The 16,855-nt window shown below is 42.0% G+C and overlaps 1 long non-coding RNA gene across 1 annotated transcript; it reads right to left on the reverse strand.

The window, feature by feature from the left end:
- Window positions 1-363: 363 nt before the first annotated feature.
- LOC129204258 (uncharacterized) lies at window positions 364-15,478 on the reverse strand. Its single transcript, XR_008576309.1, has 3 exons — window positions 15,343-15,478; window positions 6,106-6,350; window positions 364-447 (listed from the first exon to the last, which is right to left on the reverse strand). It is a non-coding gene; the product is annotated as an uncharacterized LOC129204258 (long non-coding RNA).
- Between the last annotated feature and the right edge of the window lie 1,377 nt (window positions 15,479-16,855).

The following is a 16,855-nucleotide window of genomic DNA, read 5'->3' on the forward strand; positions in this document are numbered from 1 at the left end:
ATGATCCATCCAGAAAAGGTAAAAGAAGGGGAGAAGCTAAGGTAAGGAGAGAGAGGGGAAGGGAAAGACGTAAGAGAAAAAGAGAATATTCCCGTAAAGCATATGCAGCACAATTCCTGCAGGATATTTGGAAGAATAAATACTCCCATCACTCGTCAGGGGCAAGCTCCAAGCACAGGGATGTGACCTGCAGAACATTGGCAGGAATGCTTGGAAGGGAAGATCCCATTTTCTACCTGGGAAGTCTATCAGATCCTAGGTTAGTCAGAGCTTCACCAGTAGAAACACCAAAGTACCTGTGTCGCTTATTGTTGACATACACTGTATGCATGCAGCTGGACACCACACCCCAGGAAATTATGTGTAGTGAAAGAAACAAATACAGAATCACCTCCAGAAAAAATTATCCACTTGCTTGCTTTCATCTTGTGCTGAGCACTGAAAAGTCTGGAAAGAGATAAATGTCTGTTATACGGGGATTTACACATTTCATCCAGACAATTGACTTCAATTTCAAAAATGGGGCCAGAATTGATCATTTATCAAGTTAATCTTCATGATGTATTTAGTGTCTAACCATAATACCTTCAATTGCTTTCACAGTCTGCAGAGCACTGGGCAGGGGGAGAGCACCTGTTAGGAATCAAGAACTGAAAAAAGAGCTATGCAGTAAATTGAAGTTATAAATATTGGCCCCGATCCTGCAAATGCTTGGCATCCACTGAGCACCAGTTTGAATGAAGCTCCAACTGGCCGCCTTAGCGGTCTGACGATCATCTACCTGTTTTCAGCAAGGACCATCTTCTTAGTTCATTGAGAGGCATGCAAAAGGATTAAATGCTCAGCACGGTCCACTATTTCTATCCTAACGAAACAAAGGAGCAAATGAAGGTAACTTGATTACAGCATTAACTTAAATTGTTAGGATATCCAGCGACTTCCTTTCACCACTAGTGCCTTGATGTTTAATCATCACTAAGAAACTTTTTGTTTTGACTGTCATTTTTTGTAATGCTCCTGCCAAAAGCAAGTATTAAAAAAAATTTTTTTAAAATCACAGATCAGACATCTCTCCACCCTCACATACAAAACAGCTTTTTAAATCATGAGTTCTTCCAGCCAGTTAAGAGTCAGAATCTTATTTTCTTTTTTGAATGAATGAAAGGATAATTTCTCAATACTCTGACCTCAGTAGCACAAGGTAAAACTGTGAAAGCTCTGATCAAAAACAAAGATTTAGTAAGTAAACATTTTTAAAGCTAAATTAGTCATTTCCCAAAGTTCTGCATCTTAAACTTCAAAATGAAACATTTTAATTACCTTTTCTTTTTGTTAAACTGAAGTACAAATAATAGAGAAAACACTCAAAACTCTGCGTGGGGTTTAGAATACAAATCCTGCTGACACAATAAAACCTATGCTTTTAAATCTCTTGAGTGTGTTTTCAAAGTTTTGCCTCCTTTGTAAACAACCACTGTCCATTTTTAACATTCGCTTTGCCTTTCCAGCTTTTATACGTATTTAATCTAATTTCATTTTCACTGAATTTTTTCTCTAGATCAGTTTAACTGTCAACAAAGTGGACAAACTGCTAATTGTTAAAAGCACAGTTTCTGCCTCTGCCATCGTAAGTCTAGAAGAGCGGACCTACAGGCCAGTTTCTTGGCTGCCTGTAATCATCACACATCAATAGCTGTCACTAGAAAGGTGCCGAATTACAATACTACATGCTGGGGGGCGGGGGGGGGGAACCCTGACTTCTTAGATCTCTAATTAAATCACCATCTTCCCTCCCTCTAGCTCTACCCTTTCATTTGATGACCACTTCCCAAATCAGTGGGAGGAGGGGTACAGAGGAGGCTTGTTGGGTTATTTTCCAACCCACATGTCAAGAGAGGTGATTTTTCATTCTGATTTTGTACAACACTTTGCCACAACAGAATTCTGATTAAAGACAGAGGGTTTTCAGCATTCCTTTAATCCACTAATTCAATTAACAGACTTGGAGACCATTGAAGTTATTCTTTGGTATCACTGTGCAAAGAGTTGGGGTGCCATAGCTCTACGGTCATAGATCCAGAATAACACAATTATTTTCATTCCAGACTTCAAAGATCACCATTTATATACTGAACAATTGCAATAAGAGTTTTAATTATCCAAATGAATGAGATGCTTACATTCAAAATCATTGCTGCATGGATTGGCTAAACTGTACTTAGACATGACATTTTGCTTTCAGCTCAGTAAGCCCAAGTACAGATCACTAACATGTGTGAAAGTCAGAAACTGCAGAGGGACCAAACCTGTAAATTTGCATTTGTACATTTTTTAACTCTCTCAGGTTGGTTCTGGATTACCTCTGATAAAAAAAAAATATGGGGGGTGCAGGGAAATGATGATGTCAGAGTGAAAATTCACACATCTGGGTAGCAGGGAAATAATGCTATTTTGTCCATTTATACTCAAGAATGGGTTTTATTTAAAAATGAGAAAAATATATAGGATCTGTGTTAATACTTAGTAACTTGAATAATAGCAAGAAGTACAAGCTAGGCTACACAAGGTAGATGAAAGCTACTTTGGCCTGACTTTTGCTTTCTTTTCTGAACTGCCGCTTTACTAAGTGGCAAGCAGCAGAGGTCAGAGGCCAACAAAAAGGATAAGCGTCAATGGGAGGCCCTGTGGTGTGACACAAGTGCATAGTGGTATATTGTCCACAGCCCATGAAGAACTTGTCAACAGCTCAGTGAGAATCCCTCAAAGGAGAGTCTACGGTTTCATTGCATCTTCCTCCCTGGAGGCGGTGGCAGATACCCAGGGAAGGAACAGCTATATAAGCAAGATGACTCTCTTGGAGTTCTGCTGTCTTCTAGTATTTGTTTTTAATTATCAGCATAAAGATGACGAGTAGAAAAAGCTTCCAAATAACTGGAAAGTTCTATACAAGCAAGAATTGCTAGAAACAGGTTAGATTAAAAATGAATTCCACCTTAGAAAGCTAGCTGTGAAAAATAAATACAAATAATATTTGCTAAATTGATTCATGCTACATTAAGCCCCTGTAACATCTTCTTGTGACATCCCAATATCTGCTCTCTCATTCTCCTGTGAAACCTGAACTTGCCTAAGCAGCAGACCAGGCTTTGAGGAACCAGCGTCTCCTGCAAGGAAAATAAGTAAGACATAACAACCTTTTCAGGGAAAATTAATTATCAAGTTATCCTCTGAAATGCAACCTCTTGCAACAGGCAAGCTCTCATTTAATTCATTCCCAACACTGAAGTTATCAAGGACAGCATAAAAAGAGCATCCACTGTTAAATGAAACTGGTCACATTTTTCAATTCTGATATAGAGCTAATGGAGTGGAACAGAAGAGAATTTGTCTCACAGTAAAAAAAAATCTTGCATTTCTAAAATAACAAGTTAAAAAGTACACAATATGCACACACATTGCCTTTGTTCTGGTTTTATACAGCTCCCAGAACAACTGAGTAAGAGCCCAGGAAAGGGCTTTTAGGCCTAACATCATACAAGTAATAAATCATCATCCCAAAAGAAACCAGGACATGATCTGAAGAATCTTGAATAGTGTCTGTAACTACACAGACAATGAAGAGGTTCATCAGGAAAAGAGATCAGAAGAAATTAAACAGCATCTGTTTGCCAGAAAAGGTACATCACAAAAGTGTTTGTGGAGGGACATGCAGCCAGGTTTATTCATACCAAAACAACAGGTCTAATCAGAGTTAATGGGGGGGGGGGGGGGGGGGGGGGGGGGGGGGGAAGTGAAAGCAAGCAACCTTTTGCTCTCTTCACAGTGGATTTTAGAGAAGCTGCAGCTTGTGTTTCTGCCTAACAGGTAAGGAACTGGTTTGGGGTTGCAAAGCACATTTTAATAAATCTCCCCTGACTCTTAATGAATTCAGGCATTCTGTATTTTCTACCTTACTTTCAGACTCTCCCTTAATCATCATTTTAAACACAATAAAATATGCAAGTAATGAAGATAGGTCCCAGTATACTGGCCACTCAACTTTAATGCAGTGGAGGAATTTTTGCCATCTGAGAGGCTGAGTCAGGTGGCTGTATTATATTTAACCATTTGTAGTGGCCTATGGGCATTTTGTCAACTTCTCTATTACCTATATTAATCCAGATCAGCTGTGTTGAAATAAATGGGGTTATGGCAGCATGAACAGAAACACAGTGATGAACCAGACCTTTGCACTGTAAATACGATGCCATTTGTGGGTTATAATGTTACATGTTTATGTGCACTGCTCCCAAGGCCAGGAGAGCTCAGACTGTCTGAGCAAAGCAAAATCTACAGCACCAAGTTTTTGGAGAAATGACTGGCAGGAACCAAACCATAACTCACAGATATTAAAGATGGGTTAAGCTGCTCTGAATAAGTTATAATAAAACAAATACATTATTATTGTTACTAACAATAGTAACAACAGTAACGTACAGTTGTTCAATCCCCTGAGGAGTCTTAAAAACACCAGCAAGTATCGGTCTGCCAGCCAGGCCTGACAGCACCCCACATCCTCAAGAGAAGTGCGGGGACACTAGAAGCAGCATTTTCAGCTGCCAACTTGAATCAAGTCTTATTCACCAATATTGGCACCTGCAGCTCCCGTGAATTCTAGCAGGAATTGTGACTCCTTCAGATCTATGAAAATTAGGGTTTCAGACCCAGCCCAAAAGCTGTCTTTGGAGCACAGTTCCTCTGCTCCAAGCAAGATATTTGCATGCTCATCTCAGAGCTGAGCAGACAACGTCAAACTGGAGTCCCAGCTCCTGGACTGACAAGGACACAATTTCTCAGTCTTTGGAGTCTGATACAACTAAGTTTACAAGTTACCGTTACAAGCACTCAAAAAACCCCAATTTGGCACTTTCTTCCCCATAGTTATAATGCAACCCCAGTCTTTATATTAAGCTTACCTAAAACCAACCTGACTAGACAGCAACTGCCTGCTGAGAGCTGCTGCCCTCAGAGAAGAGGAGCGCCATGGCGAGCAGGCTTACTGGGAAGCACAGGTTAGCACTCAGCCATGCTGCTGCTGCTGCTGCAGGAAGGCAACTTAATCTGGGTGCATGTGAAGCGTGTTGTGCTCTCTGCACAAAGCCACACTTTGATCAGCTGCCTTTAGAAACCTGGAGGAAGCCCCTTTTAAACACAGCATTTGAACTTTTGGCAATAGGAAGCTTTTTGCCTTTTTGTCTGAAAGTTTCCCTTTAGCACCCAAAAGCCTGAGAAATCACAACTATACTCATCCTCTGAGGTCATAGTTACTGGGTTTTGCCTTGCGAGACCATTCCCAATTAACATCAACAGGAGATGGACGTGGAAGCTGAAGACCTTAAGGGATCACTCCACTTCTGATCCCTTAATGCTCGAGCCCCTAATAAGAAAGGTACCTAAATTAACTAGACACAGCTTTCAAATCCATTTTCAAAACTGACTTCATTCCATCTTCTCCCCTCTTCAAAGCCAAAAGTGGCTTGAGCTTGTGCAAGCAGAATCAGGCTCTTTGTCTATCCCCATGAAGATAGCAGAGGTGTTGCCTCTCCTGTAACAAAACATTTTAAAGGCATTACCTTCTCCTTACACAGGACATGATACAGTTGGATTTTGGCCTTGTCTCAGTTTCAAGTAAGAAGTCAAGTTTATTTTTCTACTTTTCTGTAAAGGATTAATCTTTCAGAGGAGAGCATTTATTTTTAAATAGCCAAACTTTTCTCCCTCCATCGTGGTGGCACTCTGCTGGCAATCTGCATCTCCATATTGCTCTGACGCTTCAGGAGCTTTTCATCCTATAGCACTCCAGCATCAGCCCTAGCCATGAGCAGTCTGCTTCATATGTGGCACACGTGGGGCCGTTCCCCGTGTTAAAACTGTGCCTGGCTGCGTGACACACCAGCACGCCATCATTTGTTATGGGCTGTGGTTCTGAACACAGCTGAAATCACTCCCTAGGTTATTCAGAGTGTTAATGGCAGGAAGGAGGAGGAAACCAGAAACTTTTTTCTGCAAATCCCACAAAGTATTCCATAGAATTTTCATAAATGATAGAAATAGTCATTCACAAACCTCAGCAACTGTTAAGGGATCACAACAGGGAAACAATAAACTCTTCAGATTTCATTGCGGAAAATGGACGAGAACAGTCTTTTGAACAAAAGGATAATTATCCGGCCTCTGAACATAGAAAGTTGGCTGACTTGACGACTTACAAGTTCCTGCTACATTTTTGCTCTTCTGTCCAACCAAGGCTATCCAGCAAAGAGCCAGTCTTGCATTACTAAAAGCAACTTGACTTCACTGGGTGATGGGCCCTGTAAGGAGATGCAGAAGGGAGAGTGACTAAGCCAAAAGAGAAGAAAATTTACGTGATTTTTATTCACAGACCTGCCAATCCCTGGACAATCATAGTGTGGGAAACCAGAATAACGCAGAGTCTAAAGATGAAAAGCATGTTGAAAGGACTAGATGTCACTGTAAAATTAAAAGATAAACAACATCTTTCCCTTCAATGGCACCAGTACCATGTGACTTTTAATAAATTATGTGAAAACAGATTTACAGGCTCATGCCCTAAACTTATTCCTCCTTTGATAAGAAAACATGCAAAAATAATGGTCTGGAGAAGAAAATTAAATCCCCAGGACTGGATCATATTCAGAATAAAAACAAAGAGTTTCTTCAAAAGCTAATCTCTCAGAAGTCTCAGTACAACATAATACTCTCTCAAGGTGCAGATTTCTCTACCTTGCTGCTTAAGTATGCTTTACTATGCAGAGCGTAATAATAAAAAGCATTTTTTAAATTCCATTAAAAGGTAACAAATTATCTTAAATGACAAAAGAAGAGAAACAAGACCCTAGAGTATGAAATTAAAAGTGGCAGGAATCAGATTCTCAGACAAATACAGAGACGTCACTCTGATTATTGGCTATTAGATATATTTATTTTTTGAAAATCTAGCATAGTGTTTTCTTTATTAGCTACTATTACAGGCATTTCTGAATAAACATATTCAGATATCCAAAGCAACTCCTCCAACGAAAGGAAGTGAACTTTATCATTACACTGACCTGTAAATGAAGCCAACTGCCAAGGGTGTTTCAGGGAGCATCACCCTAACGAAACCGGATCTGGCAGTTGCCTTCCTGCTGATTTCTCAAAATCCAGAATAATATGAACAGTCCCCCAGGATTTACAGACCTTCCTACTTCAAGCCTCTCCACTCATACCCTTCCACTCTGTTTTCAGCTGGACAAACCATTTCTCCTCCCCATAAAATTTACCTGGAGAAAGGACCCCTTAGTTTATACCACCACCATAAAATGGGAAACACACTCCAAGGTGGCAAGAGGCCACCTGTGGAGTTTGAGATCTGGTCCAGTTAAAGTTGCTACTGTGGAAATACAGAAACTGTGGCTCCCGTGGACAAATGGCTATGCAGGAACCCCAGTGGCAACAAACTCGCTGACTTGCGTTTAGCCAGGTTGCGACTTTAGGGCTGGTAGTGAAGACAGACATGGGAGAGAGCTGTAGATGTCATGTGCTCAAACAAACCAAGGGAGTTTCAAGTTCATATCCCTCTGTGGAGGGTTAACCTCCATGGCACAGGGAGAGAGCACGAGAGTTACTATCGCACTTGAAGAGGAGATCTCTAGGCATTACGTGGTGACAAGCTTGCTTTCTGTGCATTGTCAGAAATCCAAACCCAACACTTTGGGGCAGCAAGGAACCCCTGTTTCTTCTGTAACTTTGGTTCATAATTTGCAGCTCCTGTATTGGCAGGCTCAAGGACAGAACCAAGAGCTCCAAATCTACAGCTCCACCAAGATGCCATTTCTTTCTCCTTTTATCTTCCTGAAAATGAATCCAAGAAGAAAACACCACTGCAGCTGCTGTTCCCTAACCACAGTTAGGGAAAAGATGCAGCCCAGCATCTTCCAAATGCTCTCTTCTACATGGTATAACTTGACAAATGATGAAGACTGTAGGCAGTCAGTCACACCTTTGCATGGACCACAGTCACTCCTTGCACCCTCGCTTCTGCACACAGCTGGCATAAAAACAGGGGAGTCTGTTTCCTCAAGTCGGAGCCTGGCACAGGCCACGGCAGAAGAGGACACCATAGCAGTGAGGTGTGGACTTTTTCGATTGATAGCTCCTTCCCTGCTGTGGACCAATACCCCTTCAAACTCCCTGCATAACCACAACTCTAGTCAACTCAAAGAAGAGGAACGGGAGGACTAATGCATTGCATATTTACTATACCTTTTCTGTGATCTTTGGTGCTGAAATTTTGCCCACCCCTCTACCTTTTGCCTGTCAGCTATCATGTGTCACAGTTAAGGACCAGTCCTACCAAGTGCTGAGATTATTAAATATCTTTCAACTTGACTTGGTTCTTCAGGCATTCATTGAGTAAAGGCTGTCCTGGAAGCCTCTTGAATCAAGATCTACACATTAAACCCACAGTTTATTGCCTTTCCCACAGTGTTTCTTTCAATCGTCCAACATGTATCTGCAAAAGGCCACAACAGGAGCTTTTTAAAAAAAAAAAAAGAAAAGAAAAGAAAAATACCTGGTTCCAAGACTAGCATCTTCCTACAAACTTCTCTGTGGAGCAATCCCGATTTCTGAATCGGTGAGGAAAACTTAAGGAGGCATATCTTGCATTCTAGAGGCGTCAGGTCAAGCACATGACTGATCTTACTCCAGCTGGTCACTTTAGGCTAGTTACAAAAGTGCCAACAAAATTTACTTTAGCAAGTAAGAAATTATGGTGTTTACAGATTAGAAACATACATCTTTAACACACTCATATTTTCTTCTATTGGACCTGTGGAAAACAAGTATATGTAAAATACATGCAGATTGATATCCCAATAGCCCACGCAACTTCTGTTTTTTCCACATATAGATTGTTCTTCAGGAGGTAGCTACTAAATATTGAGTGTTCATAATACTAAAAACTAGGTAATTGGGTAAATGCATGAATCTAGAAATTGCTAAATTCTTTATTGTGTTCTGCTATTTATACAGGTATGGGGCTACAAGGAGGAAACTTAGATTTTTTTTTTTTTTTAATGAAAGATCATCGTCTCACATCAAGTCTCTTATATGTACAGATTAAAAAAAACTTCTCTGTCCTGGGACACACTGATGACTGCTCTTCAACTCACCTTCAAAAGTTAAAACTGTTTTTTTGACAAACAAGTACATTTATTGGTAATAATCCCGCATTGTTCTAAAGAATTTCTCAAATAATCAAACATGAATGAAAAAAAGACTAATATCGCTTCTATTGTTTCAAAAATAAAAGTGCATACACATGATGCAAAAAAAAAAATCTATTAAGTAATCCAGTCTAATCTGGATAATTACTTTAAATGCATATGCCGAAAGCCTGAATGTGTCAGTCTACAAGTCCACTTCCTATGTTTTTCTATCTGCAAGATCTGTAAGTAATTTAGTCTTGTTTTCACAGAGCGCAAAGACATTCCATTTGTTTACACTAGAGACAAATTTTACTCAATTGACGCAATTCCATTGATTAAATAATGGCTTTCTTCCTCATTTTAGGCAATTTCAGCCTTATATCATGACATAAAAGAGGTAAGTGATTGTCATCTGTGTTCATATTATGTGACAGGCAGATTATCAGGTATGAGCCTTACTGCCTAATGACAGGACCCTTTCAAGGACTGATTTAAGTCTGAATGCTCATAACCTGTTCTGAAAACTAGGCAGATGATTAAATAAGTCAACAAAGGGTCAACTGTAGGCCAACTACAGGTGATTTAACTGGAGGAACCTCTAGTAGGTCAAGTGAAATAAAGCAGATATAATTTGTCCAACTTATGCACTAAAAACACTGGTGAAGACCAGCTTCTGTTCATCTGCCATCTTTGTGATAAACTTTCTTTAACAAGGTTATTGGACATCCAGGTCCTCTTTACAGGTTTTTTTGAAAGGGAAAAAGCATACAAAAATCTGCATATTCCTTAGCAGCATGGAGTTTTGTCTTAGAACAAAACACAGAATTAGCTGTGGGATTTGGAAGATAAGCAAATAAAATCCTTAGCAATCCTAGTAAAGAGCACCATTGAAATACGTTCACAGCAAGAGAGGCATTTGCCCTAATATGCATGCACAGCGCTAATCCCAAAAGCGTTAGCGTACCCATCAAAACCTTAACAGATAACGTAGTCTCATTTTCTCGTTTTAAATTTGTGCGAAGCATTAGCCACCACGCACAAGCCCGGGGAGGGCTCCGTTCAGGCCAACGCGGGGTGGAGAGACGCTGAGAGGGGTGCAAGCACAGTGATGATGCCCACCTGTACATCATCTCTTTAACGACCCACCAGAAAAGGCTTTTTAAATCTTATTTCAGTGAAGTACCAGTGACATCTAGTGGACAGCTCGTCTACAGTAACGTCTCTAATGCGGCAAACCCGCCTAACTTTCCAATTTCTTTGAGGGATGCTACAGACCAAGGCTCAGAGAATGATAGATTTAAAAGGAAACTTGAAAGGTTTTCTAGCCCATCTCCCTACTCTAGTGCAGAACCAACTATACGTGTGTCGTTCCTAACAAACACTCGCACAAACAGATCTTAAAAACCTTCCGTGATGGAGCCACAGCTGCACCAGCAAAGCTTCTTCCTGAGCACCCCAGCAACAAGTCAGGCAGTGAATTACATGCTGCACTATCACCCCTTGTCTTTCCCCTTCTTGTTCCTACTCAGGACAGGCAAGAAGAACACCGAATACTTATAACTTACCAAGTTACCTGGGTGAGCAATTGTAGCATGATATATAAATGATCCAAACAGGTTAGTTACCTGCCTAGCAAGTCACTCAGCAACACATGCACTCTCAGCTTCTCACAAATGCATGGTTTGTCCAAAACTGGGTGAAATTTCACAGATGCAGCAAAAAAGCACATCCCTGGCAACAGGACAGTACCCCAGGCAAATTGCAATACCTTACGCCAAAGGGAAAAGCACAAGCCCCCATTTCACAATCTCATTTTCAGCAATAGTTTCAAAAATAGCCTACTCCAAGCGCTCTGCTGACACTGAAGCTTTTAGCTCCAAAAGCTAAGGTTTAACAGACGTGTGCAACAGTAGCAGGAATTTTATAAGGGGCAGCACTAGGCAGTTGTAGCTCTAAGTACAACTTACCTGCATTTGCCTGTAATATAATGTATCAGCAGCTAATCCTTTCCTAAATAACACTGCTCAAATGATATTTCATTTCTTAAGCCATGGTATGGACTTGTTAGGTTTCAGCAGTAATTCCAAACACTAAAACCATCTAAAAGCTATAAAAACAACAGTAATTTATTTTCTGAATAAGATTCTACATAAGCACTTTATAGACACTCCTGAAACTTGTTTGAATAACACAAAGATTTTTTTTTTTTTTTCTCTAAGCCGGTATCCAGACCTTGGCGGTTTAGGCTGCTGTGTGTGCTTCACACCACACAGCAACATCTGCTAGCAGTTAATTTGGAAAATGGGAGACTGTCACCACAAAATGTAGACCTTTTAAAATAAACACAAGAAAAATATTACCAAGCAAAAATAAAACTGCATAATAAATATAAGTGGGTGGTAGCTACGCACTGGTATAGAGGATTTTATAATAGATCAAACAAATCACTGTACTGAAACTGCCCACCACAGTGCTGCTTTCAAGAGTCTGCTGTTGTCAGGCTGAGATCTGGACCTCTCTCATCCCCCCCCACCCCGCCCCGGCCATTTCTTCCCCTGTAAAAAGAAGTCCTAATTATCTATTTACTTTCATGGGATGGTAATATTAAAAATATAAACCTCAAAACCTAAATTTCCAAAGTACTCTGTCAGCAAGAAAAGCTCGGTCTTTCTTCTTTATGAGCTCTAGCTATAGAGGAGAAGGCTCCCTCCCAGCATTAGGTGAAATATGGCTTAAAAGCAAAGTCAGAACTCAGTCACTTGGCCTTGGTGGAAGTGTTGCTCTCAGATGGACAAAACGGTTTGCATTAAATAATGGGTTTGGAGAAAAAACAGTTTTTCCTTATGTCTTTCTATTCCTCAGTAGGAACAAAAAAAGAATAATTCTGCAATTTTCAAAGAGAAAAAAAATATGGTGAATAGATAATTTTAAAATGTAGGGCAAAAACTCCAGCGGTCCAGGTGGTATCAACTGGCAGAAGTTATTTTGCGAGCCTTGCCAAATGGGGTTTAGTAGACATTATTGTCAGGACTGTGTTGAAAGAAATACCCCGCTCTCGTGCGCCATTAAACCTCAGCCAGGAATCACAAGCCCTCCTCTGTCTGCATTTAACTGGGAAGCCCATTGGTAAAATGAACTTTTCAGCTACTGCTATCATTGCGAGGATGGGATCTGCTGTACTGATTTTTCTCACAATTCGGTGGTTTTAGCAAGTCTCTCCCAAGTTTTCAGAAAGACTGTGGCATCCTTAGTCTGAGAGCATATTGCCTCCCACGAGCCAGGCTGGCGCTTGGCTCTAGCAGTTCAGACCTGTTGACTGAGCTCATGGGAGTCTGCATCATGAATGTTTAGGGAGAAGGGGTTTGCACAAAGCTCCCCAGGAATCACACTAAAAAGAGTATACATTAAGAAAAAAGTCAGAGCATGAAGGCTCTCAACTCGAGCAGAGTGTTTTGGTGCACAAAATGACCTGGATTTGGCCAGTAGGTTTGATAAAGTTCCACCTGAAGATACTGGGGGGAAAAAAAAAAACCTTTGTATTATCAGTGAGGCAGAATAAAATCCCTGTTGAACATGGACACTGCTGGGGCAGATTTTCAAAAAACCCAGAGGTGAACTGCCTGGTTACCATTCACAGGTTTTTACATCTCTCTCGCTTTCCTCCTCATTCTGCCTTTTTGCTGGGAAGAGGGGAAAGTGCAAAGTGAGTTCAGGGACAGCCGTTTTCACGGCTCCAGGACCTGAATGCCGCTCTCAGCAATGAAACTTTATTCTTGCTGATGGGCAATGCTTTCAGGTGACTCTAGGCAGCTCGGGTACTCCCAGTTCCCCACAGATGGTCACCAATTCTGGGAATCTCACCTTGGGGGGAAAGTCTGAACCAGATTTGTCTAGGAGTGGTAATCTCTCAGAAAACCAGCTGAAATTATTGGAGACTTTCAACTTCCCTGTTGCAGCCTTAGTCCCCTCTACCACTGGTTTGGGCCATTCCCCACAGGGGCAGAGTAAAAATGAATGCATTGTTATGAAAGTCTCAGATAACTTCATGATCAGCACCATAGAAAAGCCCACAAAAAGAGAGAGCTTTATATATAAAGGATACTTTGGAAACATATATGACCCAGAATAGCTGGCAAAGCCCATGAAATAACGAAGTGAGACACTGAATTCATTCATTCGCTGAGTGCTATCCATCTTGTCCCATGAGCAAGGCTGAGCTACACCCTCCAATGTGCAAGGTACACATAGCGAAGAAGGCTTCTTCTGCAGTGGAAACAGGCATTTCAGACAGTCTGGAGGGGAGAGCCCGGCCCAGTGAGTTCTCTGGCCCATTGGGTCTGCCAGGAGCTACAGGAAATGGTATTCCCTACAGCAAAAGCCTTTTGTAGGCAATTGAATGTACTGCAGCTGATAGTACTCAGGTCAGATGTCAGAGGAGGACTGGTGCCAGAACGCTGATATATGGCTGGCCTGAAATGGCTTGGGGCGTCACCACTACCTTCCATCTGAAGATATCAAAGACACAGTCGGACATGAACAGATAACATCCACTCACACTTGGAGAAACAGGAATTCCAGTGCTTCCAAATATTTCTATCCCCAAGGTAGTCCCAATGAATTAACCCCTGTAGAACTTGTAAGTTTGCAAGTATATTTGGTTATCAAGCTAGAAACAAGAAAACAGAAAAATAAGGTACGGACAAGCATTTTCAGGTGTGCTAAGTGACCAATTCTACCTTTTGATCTGATGAGGCATACTAGTCTAAGGTTCCTCTTCCTTTAGTACAGGCAGATGTAGCAGACATGACTCCCTTTGCTATGGGGAGTGAAAGCTGGCACTGCCACCCCCCCACCTCAAGGCTGTCTCACAGTACCCCAGACAACCCCCAATTAACCAAGCCTGGCTTAACCACGTTAGAACTACGCTGTTTCTCTGCTCCCACTCTTCTGTTGCCACAAACATGGCTACTCGTCCATCTTCATCCGTTTGCTCTCAGGCGGGGTGAGGTCAGAGCACAACGTCCCCTCGCGCCCTGCGGCACTGGAGATGCTTACACGCAGGAGTCACGCTCTGCTGTCAAACCAAAGCGGACTAGAGCTCGCTTGCCTGAGACTCTTGTGTTTATTTCGTAGCGGTGATTTTTGAAACCAGATCTGTTCACGTGGGAACTGTGCTGTGCGTTGGCTGCGACTCTGCCCATAATCCGTAGGAATCACAGGTTGGGAATAGCACATCATCTGACTCTTTTTACTAGAGGTTCTCACTACCCTTTTATTATTACAATATAAAGTTAACGATCTAATTGTAATTATCTAAGAGGCTCAGCAATTTTCTGATTGGGCGTAGGCGTCTCACATCCGTACTGAGGCCTGGGAGTTTTCTCACTGTGGTAAAAGTGAATCCCTGGTGGTTTATCTGACTTAGAGGCTTTTACAGCTCCAGATATCCATATCCCTGCATTGCATCGTTTCTCCAGAAACTGCACTTTAATACATTTCATAGTTGCAAGTTATCATTCACATTTCTCTTCAGTTATTCAAAGCAGCCAGTTCTCCCAAGGAGCATTTAAAGTGCTGTGCTTACATTGCCTTTTTTGAAACTGGGAGGCAACGATGAAGACACACACACAAGTCGGTGTGGCTTTTGCTCACATGCTTGATTAGCTGTTCAGATTCCAGAGCTGTTTTTTACGTCTGTCGCGGGGTGTCTGTCATCACTTCTCTTCAGAAGCCCAGCAGGGTATCCCAAACAATACCAGCCCTGCAGTGGGGAAGGAGGTTCCTTTCTCCCCAAGGTTTTAACGGCAAAGTCTCAACAGAGACAACAGAGTGAAACATTGTATCAGAGCCTAAACTGGAGAAATAATAATAATTAAAAAAAAAAATTCAAACAAAAACCAGCTTTTCCACCCGCCCATCTTTGCCATGAGCCCAAACTCTCCCTGACTCATGGCAAGCACCCTGGAAAATATAAGATTTTTCCAAATTAAAAGACCATATGTCCCAACCACAGCTCCTTTCCAGAGAAAAACATAGAAAGTCATCCTGCATTTATAGTCTGCTCCAGTGAGAACTAGAAATTCCTGCTTACCCTTTCTCCTAGGATCCTATAGGAAGAACGAAGAGGGAGCAGCTTCAAGGAGGACTGCATGGAGGACTGGGAGACATCACCAGCACCACTAACCAAGGAGCTGCCCTGGCATCAGTTACACTCTGCTGGTACCAGTCTTTTGTCTGCAAAGAGAAAACAAAAACCAAGTTTCTCTTGGTGTCAGAGACTCCCCTCTCAGCTAAAGGCATATGCCACTGCACATTTGGTGGCCTGCCCATCACACTGCTGTCGTCCCAGCCGCTGGCCCCTCTGTTACAGCCATCCCAGGATCTCAAGAACCAGAGAGCTGCGGGCGCCCATCTCCCCCACACGCAGCTGTGGGCACGGGACTGGCTGAACATCAGCCAAGCCTTCGCATCAATCACTACCCGCCCCCCCATCTATCAGCTCCTGCAGACGGTACCTGTCCCACGTGAAAAGACAGAAAAGCTGCCATCATGAAGAGGCCTCTGATGCAGAGCTGACACCACAGAGGCCAAAGGACACAGGAGCCACAAGCTCATCAGGCCAGGGCGCAAGCGCTCGGGCTGAGGACCACTGCACGGCTGTGAACCCTCCTCAGAGAGCCACCTCGCACCTTCACTGCCTTTGCTGCGGCTCCGGGAGGAAGATAGAGGTAACTCCAAAAAGCTGCTCTCCTTTTCCCAGAAACCTAGCCCAGATGCATGTCCCTTCCAGAAGCTTTTTCAATCAGCTGCCCATGCAGGGTCCATTTAAAGTCCTCTTGCACCATTTCTTAATCATAGCCGATATCTGCTGCATTGCATCTGGGAGTTGGTAAAATAGACCCTGGGTTCCTGAATTATAACGATTTCTTTGCAGTGATTTGAGGTTGTTTCAAGCAAAGCTTTTTTTTTCAGGGAGATTGAGGAACATCATATTCATCTGTGGGCTCCAAATCCCTCCAGACTCAAGACTACTTTCAAGAGTTTTTTCAAATTGTTTTCAACTTCTTTGGTTAGATCTTGCAAGAAAGAATCCACAGAAGATCTTATCTGAACCCTGGCATGCAACGACCTTATTGCTCCATTTCATCACTGGTTCTAGGGTCACGTTATTAGGGATAATACTGGGAATTATAGGATTATTTTAGGTTTCCGGATACATTTTACATTGGCTAACTTATTCTGTCTTCCCTCTCATGAATGCTTGATATAATATATGAGACAGAGGGTTTATAAGACTCTAAAGGTATTAAGCTTTCACCTAATCACTATTGTTTGAGGTCTTACGGAAACTCAGCCTGATCTGCAGCTGGGTATTACTAATATCTGACCCCAGACATGTGATGGTACATTAAAAGTGCTAGTAAAGTATCTGGTTAGCAGAGTCATGAAGGGAAAGTTAATGAACTAGTACTATACGTATGCCGCTGAGCGTGTAAGTTATATCTGGCCGCCATGTGTGCCCAGAAGCAGTTCTTTCTTGGAGTATGCTGAAAAGCTCTGTCACCACAAGTCAGGCGCACCCTTGATACTTTTCATAAGGCTCC

Source organism: Grus americana, chromosome 3 (genome assembly GCF_028858705.1).
Source record: "Grus americana isolate bGruAme1 chromosome 3, bGruAme1.mat, whole genome shotgun sequence".
Classification (NCBI taxonomy): Eukaryota; Metazoa; Chordata; class Aves; order Gruiformes; family Gruidae; genus Grus; species Grus americana.